General features: G+C 41.1%; 3 non-coding genes and 1 pseudogene across 3 annotated transcripts; 3 read left to right on the forward strand and 1 right to left on the reverse strand.

The window, feature by feature from the left end:
- Window positions 1-2,459: 2,459 nt before the first annotated feature.
- LOC142718420 (U2 spliceosomal RNA) lies at window positions 2,460-2,654 on the forward strand. The gene has a single exon (XR_012872536.1). It is a non-coding gene; the product is annotated as a U2 spliceosomal RNA (small nuclear RNA).
- Window positions 2,655-8,874: 6,220 nt separating this feature from the next.
- Window positions 8,875-9,071, forward strand: LOC142718413 (U2 spliceosomal RNA). The gene has a single exon (XR_012872531.1). It is a non-coding gene; the product is annotated as a U2 spliceosomal RNA (small nuclear RNA).
- A 1,238-nt stretch (window positions 9,072-10,309) lies between these two features.
- Window positions 10,310-10,500, forward strand: LOC142718423 (U2 spliceosomal RNA). Its single transcript, XR_012872538.1, has one exon. It is a non-coding gene; the product is annotated as a U2 spliceosomal RNA (small nuclear RNA).
- A 1,524-nt stretch (window positions 10,501-12,024) lies between these two features.
- On the reverse strand, window positions 12,025-12,249 carry LOC142718405 (U2 spliceosomal RNA; annotated as a pseudogene).
- Between the last annotated feature and the right edge of the window lie 2,406 nt (window positions 12,250-14,655).

The following is a 14,655-nucleotide window of genomic DNA, read 5'->3' on the forward strand; positions in this document are numbered from 1 at the left end:
TTAGGTCTAAGGTGGAGGTTAGAGATAATCACGAGAAATGCACTAGATTTTTCTTTAAAAAAATGTGTGGTGGAAAAAGTGGAATGAATGTGTTATTGGATAAGGATGATAAAGAGGTGTTTGGTAAGGATGTGATTGATGTGGTGTCTGATTTTTATAAACAACTGTATGATGTGAAGAAGTGTGATCTGGGTGATGATGATGAGTTTTTGGATATTTTGTGTAATTTTGTTCCTGAAAGTGAATGTTCCTTTTTGCTTGGTGAGATTATGGATGGTGAAGTAAAGGATGTGGTGGGAAGTATGGCTAAAAATAAGTCTCCAGGGATCGATGGGATACCAGCTGATTTCTATGGGAAATATTGGGATATAATTGGGAAGGATGTTATAGATGTTATGAGAGTGTTGTTTTCTGGGACGAATATGTGTGATGTGACGAAGAAGGGTATGGTAGTTCTGTTGCATAAAAAAGGAGATAAGAGGCGGTTAGAAAACTGGCGACCGATTACTTTGCTGAATACGGATTATAAAATTTTTGCCAAGCTGATTGCGAATCGTATGAGAGATGTGATTGGGTGTGTGATTGATGAGGATCAGGTATGTGCGGTACCAAAAAGGAAATTGCATGAGAATGTGGCGTTGGTGCGGGACATGCTTGAGGATTGTAAGGGTCGGAATAAGAAGGTGATTGTGTGTGCGTTAGATTTTGAGAAAGCATTTGATCGTGTGGCGCATGTGTTTTTGTTTAAAGTGTTAGAGAGAATGGGTTTTCCGGTTCAGTTTGTGAGTTTGTTGAAGAATTTATATGCGAATGCAAAGAGTTGTGTGCAGGTGAATGGGTTTTTTTCAGAATCATTTAATATTATGTCTGGTGTGCGACAGGGTTGTCCGTTGTCTCCCATCCTATTTATTTGTGCGATTGAACCATTGTTGCAAATGATTAGAAATGATAAGGTTGTGAAAGGTTTGGTGGTGCCCGGGTGTGATGGAAAGCGTGTGAAAGCTTTGGGATATATGGATGATATTTGTGTATTGTGTGATTCAGTGTATGATATGTCCAGAGTGAAGTTGATTGTAAATATGTTTTGTATTGCGTCTGCTTTTAAAATAAATTGGGGTAAGAGCAAATTTAAATTTTTTTTCAGTAATGAGCGAGTGAGTGATTCTGATATGGAACAGGTGAATGGTGTGAAAATTTTGGGTATTGTGTTTGATGATGAGTTGAAAGGGAAAGAAAGTTGGGATGAGTTAGGTGGTAGGATTGTGAGAAAGTTGGAAATGTGGAGAATGAGGGATCTTTCTTTTTCAGGGAAGGTTTTAATTGTCAAAAGTATTATTTTACCTATGATTTTATATGTTGCTCTGGTTTTTCCTCCTGCCGTTGCTATGTTAAAAAAAGTGAATAGAGTTTTGTTCCTTTTTTTATGGGGGAGCGGGATTGAGAAGGCAAAGAGAGAAACTCTAATGAAGAGCAGACGTAATGGAGGCCTTGATTTTCCAAATTTGGAGATTTTCATTGGAATTAATTGTGTACGTTTTTTTGTACAGCTTTTATTTAAGGAATCCAAGGCTTCCAGAATGTCTAAGTATCTAGCTGGAACGGTGATTCAGCGTCTAAGGTGGGAAAAACTAAATTTATGTAAACCAATTGCTTTTCAGTGCACGGGGTGGTATTTGTATGTAGAAAAATTTATCAAAAAGTTCCAGCTAGAGGATGTAAGAATGGAGAGATTTTTGAGTGAAAAGAATGTTGTGAGAAGTATGTGTATGAATAATGTGATGTGTTCTGTAAATGGTTTGAATTCGGTGGAGTCTAAGTCTGTGTGGAAGAAGATTGTTACGTATGATGTGTCAAATAAGCAGAAAGATTTGTTATGGATGTCGGTACATGGAGTGTTGCCTGTAAGGAGTGTTCAGAAAAGAAGAGGTTTGGTTGCATCTGAAAGGTGTCCGAGAGAAGGTTGTGGGGATGATGAGGATGTGAGTCATGTGTTCTGGTCGTGTAAGCATGCAAAGGATGTTTGGAAAAAGTTGAGTGGGTTGTGCGAAGAATTGACTGGGTTGAAGAGTTTGACGTATGAAATTGTCTTGTTTGGTTTGTGTAGTTTGGGTAGTGAAAAGGATAGAGTGTTGTGGATTTTTTTGACTTGTGTGAAAGAGGTATTGTGGAATACGAGGAATTTGAATGTGTATAAAAGAGAAGTATTTGAGATGGAGGATGTGGTTAGTATGGTATTGGCTAAATTGTATTTTTATTATAAATGGGATCTAGAAAAAGGTATGGATGCGGAAGGGATATGGCGAATGTTAAAATGGCGGTATTTAGTTTGAGGAGTTTTGTTTGACTTATCTTGTATTTGATGGAAAAATAAAATAATGAACCAGAGTGATGAGATTTTTTGAAAAATAGAGAGGTGGTTTGAACAACTACAGTTCTCGGTTTTATTCAAAAAAACCTGAATGGTTTAATAAAAAAAAAAAAAAAAAAAAAAAAAAAAAAAATCTGTTCTTATCAGTTTAATATCTGATACGTCCCCTGTCTGGGGACCATATATTAAATGGATTTTTAGAACAGGGAGATGGAAATAGAGCTTGCTCTGTCCACTCCACACATTGACCTGGTATTGCAGTATTTCCTTATGTGTTGACTAAAATCAGATTCCAAAAGTGTTTTTTGTGTTTGCCATTGTTTCTGTCTTTCTGAAGGGATCTCCCCTTTTAATCCCATTATTTCAACACCTGTTGGACAATGCATGAGTGATAATGAGCTAATTGATTAAATGCAATTAATGAATACATTGCCACCTCTTGTTTTGTGTCGTCTGTGTGTCTGTGTTTCTGGCATTTCACATTGGAACAGCTCATTCACCTTCCTTGTCTTCTCTCCGCCCTCCCTTTTAGGTAAGTTAAAGAGCTGCACCTGAGCCAGCCACTGATTGATGCAGCACCACAGTCAAATAGTGGAGTGGAGTAGGGGAACAGCAAACAGCCATTAAAGCCGCCCGCCCGCCACAATGTACCTACCTGTGTACACTAGATGGATGTGATGGAATGTACTGTCGTCACTACATTTCAAGAAGGAGTAAGAATTGCAGTTGCAACAAAGCCTTGCTTGCCTACAAAGAGAGCAGCAATTTGGATTTGTTACTATGTTACCTAGAAGAATAACAAACTGTGCAAGGATGGAGGTTGTAGGAGCAAGGAGAAGTTGTCTGTAAAGTTGGTGGATGCTTATTTTCCATTTTGCAGTCCCTTGTCTCCCTCTTGTGGCCTCCTGGAGGCAACTAGCTGTGCAAAAAAAGACAGCCTGGCGGCCGGCTGTTGCAGTGTTGCCCTCTCAGGCAACACTGAGTGACTGACTGAGCCGCACCGTCTTATATAAAGTTCAGACGGAACTTTGCACGTGTCATAGTGGAGCCCTGAGGAGCCAGAGCCAGCTTTCTGACATCATAATGGGGCCTCAGAGATAAAAGCCTGGGCCCAGGCAGTGTTGGTCAGTGCTGCTCAGCAGGCAGCACTGGACTGGACTGGATTACAGCTGATACAAGGTGTGAAGGAACAAGGGGTGGCTGTGGGCATGCACTTGCTGCCGCTGCCAGTGTTTATCTGCATGGCAGCAGGGCATTTGGGCGTTGCCAGGAAGGCGTTTTTATGTAGATTCCTCCTCTTTCAGCACTGCATTGTGGTGCAAGCAAAAGAAGCAAATCCTGTCTGGCTTCCTCTCCGGCCTTTATTCACCTCCCGTGTAGCTGTGAGTGTGTGAGCCTGCAGGGCCCCATGGAATTGCCTAGAAGTAGGCTGAATCGCTGCAAGGGCTGAACAGCCGTATCGGGCAGGCTCGGGCAACGCGCGGCCCGTTCGGGTTATCGCTTCTCGGCCTTTTGGCTACGACCAAGTGTAGTAGTCAGGGTGCGAGTCCTGGAGTGATCCAGCAGTTTCCTTTGCAGGAGCTGCTGTCTAATTTTCTGTGGTTTTTACCGACAGTGTCTTATTGAAGAATGGCTGGGCTGAAGAATACCATCCGGATGGAAGTGGATCCCAAGGACCATCAGAAGAACAACCTCCGTTTTATGATTGAAAAGATCATTGAAGGTAAAGCTGGTGTGCAGAGAAATCTGATTTTTGCTGTTCAGGACTTCTGGAAAACAGGTGTGTACGACGTTACCTTCATAAATGAAGAAATTTGCATAAACGTCTATGAATGGCTGCGCAGTAACAAGGATGACCCCATGATGCAAGGTATAAAATGTACGCCGTTGTTCGGATTGAATGAAATTGTTATCACGGTGCATGTCTACAATCCCTACACCAAGATGGAGGTTCTTGTAAATTTTCTCCTTAACTACTGCCAGTATGTTAGAGATGGAGTACCCCAGGTGAATTGCATGGGTATTTTCAACTGCAAATACAAGTTCAGAGTGAAGTTGAAGCAGGACCCTAATTACTTAGGAGGTTTTATGCACCCACCTGCGAGTTTCTCTGTGGCAGGCCAGAGGGGGTTCATAATGTACCCTGGGCAGCCAAAGTACTGCAGAAATTGTTTTCTTTTTGGTCATACACAGGATGTTTGCACTAAAGGAAGTTGCTGCAGGAACTGTAAGCAGGAGGGGCACACAGCTAATGAGTGTCCTACTCCACGTGCCTGTGATATCTGTGGTAAAACTGACCATTTATTTAGAGATTGCCCCAATGCAGCTGCACAGAAGGAGCAGAATCAGAAGAGGGCGGAGGAGGCTCAGCAAAGAGAAGTGGAGCGGCGGGAACACAGTGCAACACAAAGGAGATCATTTGCAAGTGTGGTAAGAGGCCCAGCCAGTGAAGAGGTAAGGAGGGGTGATGAGACTACTACACAAACACCTGTGGTGAGTGCCCTGCCCCCGCTTTTACCTCCTTTGAGAAGTTTGGAGGAAGTGATTGAGGAGTTCACCAGCTCTGTTCATGCATCTGACCCATGTAACATAGAGGAATATCCATCTGGGACAGAGACTATAAAGAGTCAAAGGGAGGGTGGTGGGGATAAAAGCTCTGAGGAAGACAGTCAAACCTTCTTGGTTCGCAGGGAAAAATCCTGTAAAAAAAGACGCACTGAGAAGAGTGAGAAGGAAGGTGTGGAAACAAGCAACCCTTTTCAGGTGCTGGAGATTGACCCTATGGACGCTGACACAGTTTGCCCTGCAGTTTAGGGATAAGTGATGTGTTTCACTCACCTGTGGTCTTCACATTATGCAAGGAAGAGGAAACCTCTGGGAAGAGAAATTTGTGTTATTTTTAGTACTATGTGCAAAAATGTATTTTGTTGTACTTTTATGTATTTTCTTTTTAGGTTGCTCTCCATGAGCTAGAAGTTTTAAGTTGAATATGGGCTTCAGGATAGTGTCTCAAAATGTCAGAGTCTTCAAGAGTAAAAATAGACGAGCTGCTATTCTAGAGTTCCTGGCACAGGAAAGTGCTTCTATTTTTTGTTTGCAGGAATGTGGTTTGTGTGAGTCAATTGGAAGTGATGAATGGGTGCATGGTAGTATGGTATGGTCAGGCAGTGTGTTAAATAAAAATGATGGGGTGGGAGTTTTGTTTAAAGGGAGGGAAGTATCTTTAGTTAGTTATACTGTTATAGAACAAGGTAGATGCATTTTAGTTATCTTTGAGTACAAAAATGTACAGTTATGTTTAATTAATATATATGCTCCAACAAATAAAGTAGAAAGAAATGTTTTATTTGAAAAAATTAAGTTTTTCATTCCAGGGAGAATGCCTGTAATTTTAGTTGGTGATCTAAATTGTGATCTCACTAAGAGTAATGTTGACATATCAGGGAAAACATTTTTGGATTTAGTTAGTGATTTTAATTTATCAGATATGCAAAAGTTATGTAAAATAGACCCGAATTTAAATACCTATCATGCTGATAGGGGGAGAATTCATAGTAGGTTGGATTATTGCTTTGTTTCGCAAAATGTTATTTCTTTAAGTTATAAACAGCATGGGGTTTTGTTTTCAGACCATGAGTGTGTAATATGTGAGGTGGATGTGGATGCAAAGGGTGTGTATGGGCGGGGTTTATGGAAATTAAATGTGAGTCTGTTAGAAAGTGAGGATGTGAGGCGGGAATATGCAAATCGGTATGCATGTTGGGTAAGGAAGAAAAGTGATTTTACTGATATCTGTAGGTGGTGGGATTGGGTTAAAATGAAGACAAGATCGTTTTTCAAAAATGTTGGGTATAAATGTGCTGCGATTAAGAGGGAAAAGTATGTGAGGTTGAATGCTCAGTTGAGTTTATTATATAAGTTAAGGGATGAAGGTTCTGATGTGAGTGAGGATATATTAGTTATCAAAAGAGAGATTAATGAATTTATGTTTGAGAGAGGTAAGAGTGTTATTTTTAGAGCAAAATTGGAGAGAATGGAATATGATGAGAAATGTACACGTTTTTTTTTCAAAAAAGTGTTTGGTAAAAAACAAAGTATGAATGTGTTGATTGGGGAGGATGGTAGTGAGGTGAGTGGTGATGATGTGAGTGAGGAAGTGGCAAAGTTCTATGAAGAGTTGTATGCAGAAAAATGGAGGGATGATACTTTGGAGAGTGAGGTGTTGAATGGGATGGATAAAAATTTGAGTGATGTTGAGAAAGAATGTGTTATGAAGGATGTGACTATGGATGAAGTATGGAAGGTAATAAATAGTATGGCTGTGAATAAGACACCAGGGGAAGATGGACTCCCTATAGAGTTCTATAGGTTAATGTGGGATGTGATTGGAAAAGATGTGATAGAATTGTGTAAATATATGTGGGTGAATGAAGAAATTACTGAAAGTATGCGTGCGGGTGTGATTGTGTTGATTCCGAAAAAGGGAGAGTTAAAGGAATTGAAAAATTGGCGCCCGATAACGTTACTCAATTGTGATTATAAGATTTACGCAAAAGTGATAGCCAATAGGATGCGTGATGTGATTGAGAGTGTGGTTGGGGATGAGCAATGTTGTGCGGTACCTGGGAGAAGAATACATGAGAATGTGTGTATGTTAAGAGATTGTTTGTGGGATTGTATGGAAAGGAAGAAGGATGTGCATTTGGTAAGTTTGGATTTTGAAAAAGCGTATGATAGGTTGTCTCATAAGTTTTTGTATAAGGTGTTGCTGAAAATGGGTTTTCCAGCTGAGTTTGTATGTAGAATTAGGAGTTTGTATGGTGGGATATATAGTCGTGTGTTATTGAATGGGTGTGTGGGTAGGAGAGTGATTGTGTCTTCTGGTGTGCGTCAAGGATGTCCGTTGTCACCGGTTGCTTTCATTTGTGCGATTGAGCCATTATTGTGTTTGTTAAGGAAAGATAAGGTCGTGCGTGGTGTTCAGATTCCAGGGAGTGGGGGGAGAGAGTGGAAGGTAAGTGGCTATATGGATGATGTGTGCGTTCTATGTGATTCTGAATGTGCTATAAAACGTGTGAAACTGTTAGTGTCCTTTTTTTGTGGCGCGTCTGCTTTTCGTGTTAACTGGAGTAAGAGTGAATGTAAAAGTTTTGGGAGCAGTAAGGTGAGGGGGGATATAGGGGTGAACATTGTGGATGGACCAATTAAGGTGTTGGGGGTGAAATTTACAGAAAAATTAGATGGGAAAGAATGTTGGGATGATGTGAAGAAGAAAGTGGAAAGTAAATTATGTTTTTGGAGGATGAGAAGTTTATCTTTTACTGGGAAGATTTTGATTATTAAGAGTGTTGTTTTGCCAATATACTTGTATATTGCTTTTGTGTTTCCACCTAATTATATGTGTTTGAGGAGCTTAAATAGGATTTTGTTTGTTTTCTTGTGGGGATCAAAAATGGAGCGAGCGAGGAGGGAGGTGGTAATTAAATCTGTGAGGAATGGTGGATTGGGTTTTCCTAACTTAGAAGTATTCTTTGGGGTAAATATGTGTATTTTTCTTCTAAGAGTAGTTAGGGCAGACTTAAAATATTCTGTTATGTGTAAATATTTGTTTGGGACTTACCTGATTCGGATGAAGTGGTGTGCAAGAGATTTACGTAGTCCAGTTGTGTTTGTTGTGCCTGTATGGTATGTGTGGATGTATACGTTTCTTGTGAAATATAAGTTGCATGGTGTGGATGTTAGGATGTTGCGCAATAAGAGTTTGGTGTACAGGATGATTGAGTGTGCGGAGACTGAGTGTGGTATAAATATGGTGAGAGGAAGAGAGGTGGGGAAAGTATGGAAGAAAGTAAGAATGGATGGTTTGACAAATAAGCAGAGTGAATTGGTGTGGCAAAGTTTGCATGGAGTGTTACCAGTAAGAGAATTCCAGAGGAATCGTGGGCTAATCAGGAGTGATATGTGTCCAAGGTCTGATTGTAATGGAAGGGAGAGTGTTATTCATTTGTTCTGGAATTGTAAGTATGCAAGAAAAGTGATAAAGAGAATGGGACCGTTATGTAAGGAGTTGACTGGGGTGAGTTTGTTGTCTTTTGAAATGTTTATGTTTGGGTTGTGTGCGTGTAATGGAGAAAAAGAGAGAGTGTTGTGGTTGTTGCTTGCATGTATAAAAGAAGTATTATGGGATGTAAGGAATGTATATGTGTTTAAAAGGAAAGAACTGGCTGTTAGAGATAGTGTGAGAATGGCATTGGGAAAGCTATATGTTTGTTTTTTGTGGGATAAAAAGAGAAAAGGGGAAATGGATGCAGAGGGGGTGTGGAAAGTTAAAAAATGGATTGATATTGTTGATTGTTGATCATGATTTCTTTTTTCTGTAATGTTTTATGCAATGATGTTGCTGTTTTTGTTGTTGACCTTTGGAAAAATATATTTAGAATGTTTTCTGGATGATGATGGGACAGTTTTTTCGTGAAATTGTCATAGAACGGATATGGTTGTGGTTGATCGTATTCATTCCCATCTGAGGGAAAAAAAAAAAAAAAAAAAATCTGTTCTTATCAGTTTAATATCTGATACGTCCCCTATCTGGGGACCATATATTAAATGGATTTTTAGAACAGGGAGATGGAAATAGAGCTTGCTCTGTCCACTCCACGCATTGACCTGGTATTGCAGTATTTCCAGGACCGGTGCACCCTTCCCTTATGTGTTGACTAAAATCAGATTCCAAAAGTGTTTTTTGTGTTTGCCATTGTTTCTGTCTTTCTGAAGGGATCTCCCCTTTTAATCCCATTATTTCAACACCTGTTGGACAATGCATGAGTGATAATGAGCTAATTGATTAAATGCAATTAATGAATACATTGCCACCTCTTGTTTTGTGTCGTCTGTGTGTCTGTGTTTCCGGCATTTCACATTGGAACAGCTCATTCACCTTCCTTGTCTTCTCTCCGCCCTCCCTTTTAGGTAAGTTAAAGAGCTGCACCTGAGCCAGCCACTGATTGATGCAGCACCACAGTCAAATAGTGGAGTGGAGTAGGGGAACAGCAAACAGCCATTAAAGCCGCCCGCCCGCCCGCCCGCCACAATGGACCTACCTGTGTACACTAGATGGATGTGATGGAATGTACTGTCGTCCCTACATTTCAAGAAGGAGTAAGAATTGCAGTTGCAACAAAGCCTTGCTTGCCTACAAAGAGAGCAGCAATTTGGATTTGTTACTATGTTACCTAGAAGAATAACAAACTGTGCAAGGATGGAGGTTGTAGGAGCAAGGAGAAGTTGTCTGTAAAGTTGGTGGATGCTTATTTTCCATTTTTCAGTCCCTTGTCTCCCTCTTGTGGCCTCCTGGAGGCAACTAGCTGTGCAAAAAAAGACAGCCTGGCGGCCGGCTGTTGCAGTGTTGCCCTCTCAGGCAACACTGAGTGACTGACTGAGCCGCACCGTCTTATATAAAGTTCAGACGGAACTTTGCACGTGTCATAGTGGAGCCCTGAGGAGCCAGAGCCAGCTTTCTGACATCATAATGGGGCCTCAGAGATAAAAGCCTGGGCCCAGGCAGTGTTGGTCAGTGCTGCTCAGCAGGCAGCACTGGACTGGACTGGATTACAGCTGATACAAGGTGTGAAGGAACAAGGGGTGGCTGTGGGCATGCACTTGCTGCCGCTGCCAGTGTTTATCTGCATGGCAGCAGGGCATTTGGGCGTTGCCAGGAAGGCGTTTTTATGTAGATTCCTCCTCTTTCAGCACTGCATTGTGGTGCAAGCAAAAGAAGCAAATCCTGTCTGGCTTCCTCTCCGGCCTTTATTCACCTCCCGTGTAGCTGTGAGTGTGTGAGCCTGCAGGGCCCCATGGAATTGCCTAGAAGTAGGCTGAATCGCTGCAAGGGCTGAACAGCAGTATCGGGCAGGCTCGGGCAACGCGCGGCCCGTTCGGGTTATCGCTTCTCGGCCTTTTGGCTAAGATCAAGTGTAGTATCTGTTCTTATCAGTTTAATATCTGATACGTCCCCTATCTGGGGACCATATATTAAATGGATTTTTAGAACAGGGAGATGGAAATAGAGCTTGCTCTGTCCACTCCACGCATTGACCTGGTATTGCAGTATTTCCTTATGTGTTGACTAAAATCAGATTCCAAAAGTGTTTTTTGTGTTTGCCATTGTTTCTGTCTTTCTGAAGGGATCTCCCCTTTTAATCCCATTATTTCAACACCTGTTGGACAATGCATGAGTGATAATGAGCTAATTGATTAAATGCAATTAATGAATACATTGCCACCTCTTGTTTTGTGTCGTCTGTGTGTCTGTGTTTCTGGCATTTCACATTGGAACAGCTCATTCACCTTCCTTGTCTTCTCTCCGCCCTCCCTTTTAGGTAAGTTAAAGAGCTGCACCTGAGCCAGCCACTGATTGATGCAGCACCACAGTCAAATAGTGGAGTGGAGTAGGGGAACAGCAAACAGCCATTAAAGCCGCCCGCCCGCCACAATGTACCTACCTGTGTACACTAGATGGATGTGATGGAATGTACTGTCGTCACTACATTTCAAGAAGGAGTAAGAATTGCAGTTGCAACAAAGCCTTGCTTGCCTACAAAGAGAGCAGCAATTTGGATTTGTTACTATGTTACCTAGAAGAATAACAAACTGTGCAAGGATGGAGGTTGTAGGAGCAAGGAGAAGTTGTCTGTAAAGTTGGTGGATGCTTATTTTCCATTTTGCAGTCCCTTGTCTCCCTCTTGTGGCCTCCTGGAGGCAACTAGCTGTGCAAAAAAAGACAGCCTGGCGGCCGGCTGTTGCAGTGTTGCCCTCTCAGGCAACACTGAGTGACTGACTGAGCCGCACCGTCTTATATAAAGTTCAGACGGAACTTTGCACGTGTCATAGTGGAGCCCTGAGGAGCCAGAGACAGCTTTCTGACATCATAATGGGGCCTCAGAGATAAAAGCCTGGGCCCAGGCAGTGTTGGTCAGTGCTGCTCAGCAGGCAGCACTGGACTGGACTGGATTACAGCTGATACAAGGTGTGAAGGAACAAGGGGTGGCTGTGGGCATGCACTTGCTGCCGCTGCCAGTGTTTATCTGCATGGCAGCAGGGCATTTGGGCGTTGCCAGGAAGGCGTTATTCTTCTAGGTAACATAGTAACAAATCCAAATTGCTGCTCTCTTTGTAGGCAAGCAAGGCTTTGTTGCAACTGCAATTCTTACTCCTTCTTGAAATGTAGTGACGACAGTACATTCCATCACATCCATCTAGTGTACACAGGTAGGTCCATTGTGGCGGGCGGGCGGCTTTAATGGCTGTTTGCTGTTCCCCTACTCCACTCCACTATTTGACTGTGGTGCTGCATCAATCAGTGGCTGGCTCAGGTGCAGCTCTTTAACTTACCTAAAAGGGAGGGCGGAGAGAAGACAAGGAAGGTGAATGAGCTGTTCCAATGTGAAATGCCGGAAACACAGACACACAGACGACACAAAACAAGAGGTGGCAATGTATTCATTAATTGCATTTAATCAATTAGCTCATTATCACTCATGCATTGTCCAACAGGTGTTGAAATAATGGGATTAAAAGGGGAGATCTCTTCAGAAAGACAGAAACAATGGCAAACACAAAAAACACTTTTGGAATCTGATTTTAGTCAACACATAAGGAAAGGTTGCACCGGTCCTGGAAATACTGCAATACCAGGTCAATGCGTGGAGTGGACAGAGCAAGCTCTATTTCCATCTCCCTGTTCTAAAAATCCATTTAATATATGGTCCCCAGATAGGGGACGTATCAGATATTAAACTGATAAGAACAGATTTTTTTTTTTTTAAGTTGGCTACCCCCTCGCGGGGGTGTCAATGATTTATTACTTAAAATTCAAAAAATATTTACAATGAATTACAGCTTTTTACAATGAATTACAGTAATAAAATCAATTTACATAAAAACACATAAAAGGGGACATGGTGGCAAATTCTTATATATTGGAGTTCCATTCTTTTACAAACCATTTATTTGAAAGGGTGGCATTTCTTTTTTTATCTAATAAATAATAAATGTACATCTCGCTAAAACAAAGACCTAAAACATCGTCAACAGATAAAACATCGTGCTTAAAAATCAGGATGTTCCTGGCCTTCCACAGAGCTTCTTTTACGCAGTTCATCGTCTTCCATGCAATAGTCTTTTGGTTCGCGGTTGGGCATCCAAAGAGTCCATATAAAATCATTTCGTAAGTCAAGTCCTTTAGGTCTGCCATCTTCTTCATTAGAGGGAATATCTTTATCCAAATATGTTTAGTAAAATCGCAAGTCCAAAAAATATGACGCACGGTCTCCTCAGCCTGGCAGCCTTCCCTCGGACAGATGGCAGACCTCGCGAATCCTCTCCTGAATTGGAATGCCCGGCATGGAAGACATTGATGAACGCAGCTCCAGGCCAGGTCCATCTGTGTATTAAAAAGATAAAACACATTAACCATTTTGAAGATAAAAGCACAGCGTTCATTATTAAAATTTTCAATATTAGTGACGACTTCATTTCCTCTTATGTCTTTTATAAGTTTCTTACTGTTTATCATGTCATTAAAATTTTTCCCTTTAAAATTAAACAAGGCCACTATTTTCTCTAAAATCACGTAATTTGCTGGTAGATTAAAAGCATAAGGTGAGGTTAAAACAATTTCAAACCACCCCATCCTTCGCATAAAAAACCCAGTATTAAAACGTAGAAAATAAGACCAATGATGTTGTTTAAAAAGAGAATTAAGACAGAAACAAAAGTACTTGATTAAAAGAAACCTATTAAAATCTGGAAAGTCTTTGCCACCCTTTGGTTTGATTTTCATTACCGTCTCACGTTTAAGTTTCTCCATTCTGGAACTCCAAAAGAAGGTAAAACAAGCTTTAGTAATTTTTCTTAATAAAACCGTGGGAGGAGGGAAAACCATGCTTAAGTATAAAAGCAAAGGTAAAATTATCATTTTAATTATTAAAATTTTTCCCTCCATGGTAAGCTTCCTCATGTTCCACATGCATATTTTTTGATTTACCTTCTGCGCCACCATGTCCCAACTGATAAAACCATTGTCGTACTCACTGAAGGAGACACCTAAAATTTTAATATTATCAGACACAGGAACCGGTATATCTCTAAGAGCCATGCTTCCTATGTTTAAAATATGACTCTTGCTGAAGTTTACTTTAAAACCGGAAGCACAGCAATAAAACTCGATTTGCCTAAGGGTTCTCTGAAGCGACAGGGCGTCCCTACATAAAACCGCCACATCATCCATGTACCCCACTGCTTTGGCCTCTACGCCGCCTCCCCCGGGCAGGGGGACTCCACGGATACACTTATCGCGGCGAATTGCGCATAACAGAGGCTCCAATGCACATATAAAAAGCAGTGGGGACAAGGGACACCCCTGCTTCACCCCAGAGTTTAAAAATACGTCCTGTGTCTTAAAACCATTCACTAAAATTTTGCTGGTGCATTCTCTGTAAAAGGCTTTAATAGATAATAAAAATCCTTCAGGTATACCCATACGTTCTAAAACCTTAAAAAGATAAAAATGAGAGACACGGTCGAACGCCTTCTCAAAGTCTATAGATAAAATGGCTAATTTAACTTTTCTAGACCTCGTGTCCTCAATCACGTCTTTTATTAGGTTTAAATTATCCCAGATGCTGCGGCCTGGCACCCCACACACCTGGTCAGAGTGTATAATGTGGGGTATTATGGCTTTTAATCTATTTGCACATATTTTAGCCATAATTTTATAGTCGCTATTTAGAAGGGTTATTGGTCTCCAATTCTTTAAAACTGCGATGTCACCCGTCTTATACAGCAGGGAGACCTCACCCTTCCGCCAGGACTTAGGCAGCATCTTGGAATTAAAATCATCAGAAAAAAGGTTAAAAAGATCCTCTTTTAAAATGTCATAAAATTTTACATAAAACTCACTGGGTATACCGTCCGGTCCGGGAACTTTCCCTGTTTTAAAACTCTTAACAGTTTCTAAAACCTCCTGCTCCGTCAGCTCCTGTAATAAAAAATTCTGGGAGACAGGGTCTAAAACAGTAGTAATCTCCTTCAGTGAGTCACGCATAAAATTATGATCCACAGTCTTAACATTAAAAAGGTCAGTGTAAAACTCATGAACTTTACTTAAAAGACCCTGTACATCTGACACCCCTTCTATATTTTTGATAATTGCCTTTTTGTTATTTATTTTCTTAAAAAAGTACCTGGAGCAGGTCTCGTTCTCCTCCACATGTTGTATTTTTGAACGG

The sequence above is a fragment of the Rhinoderma darwinii genome, unplaced genomic scaffold (assembly GCF_050947455.1).
Source record: "Rhinoderma darwinii isolate aRhiDar2 unplaced genomic scaffold, aRhiDar2.hap1 Scaffold_466, whole genome shotgun sequence".
Taxonomy (NCBI): domain Eukaryota; kingdom Metazoa; phylum Chordata; class Amphibia; order Anura; family Rhinodermatidae; genus Rhinoderma; species Rhinoderma darwinii.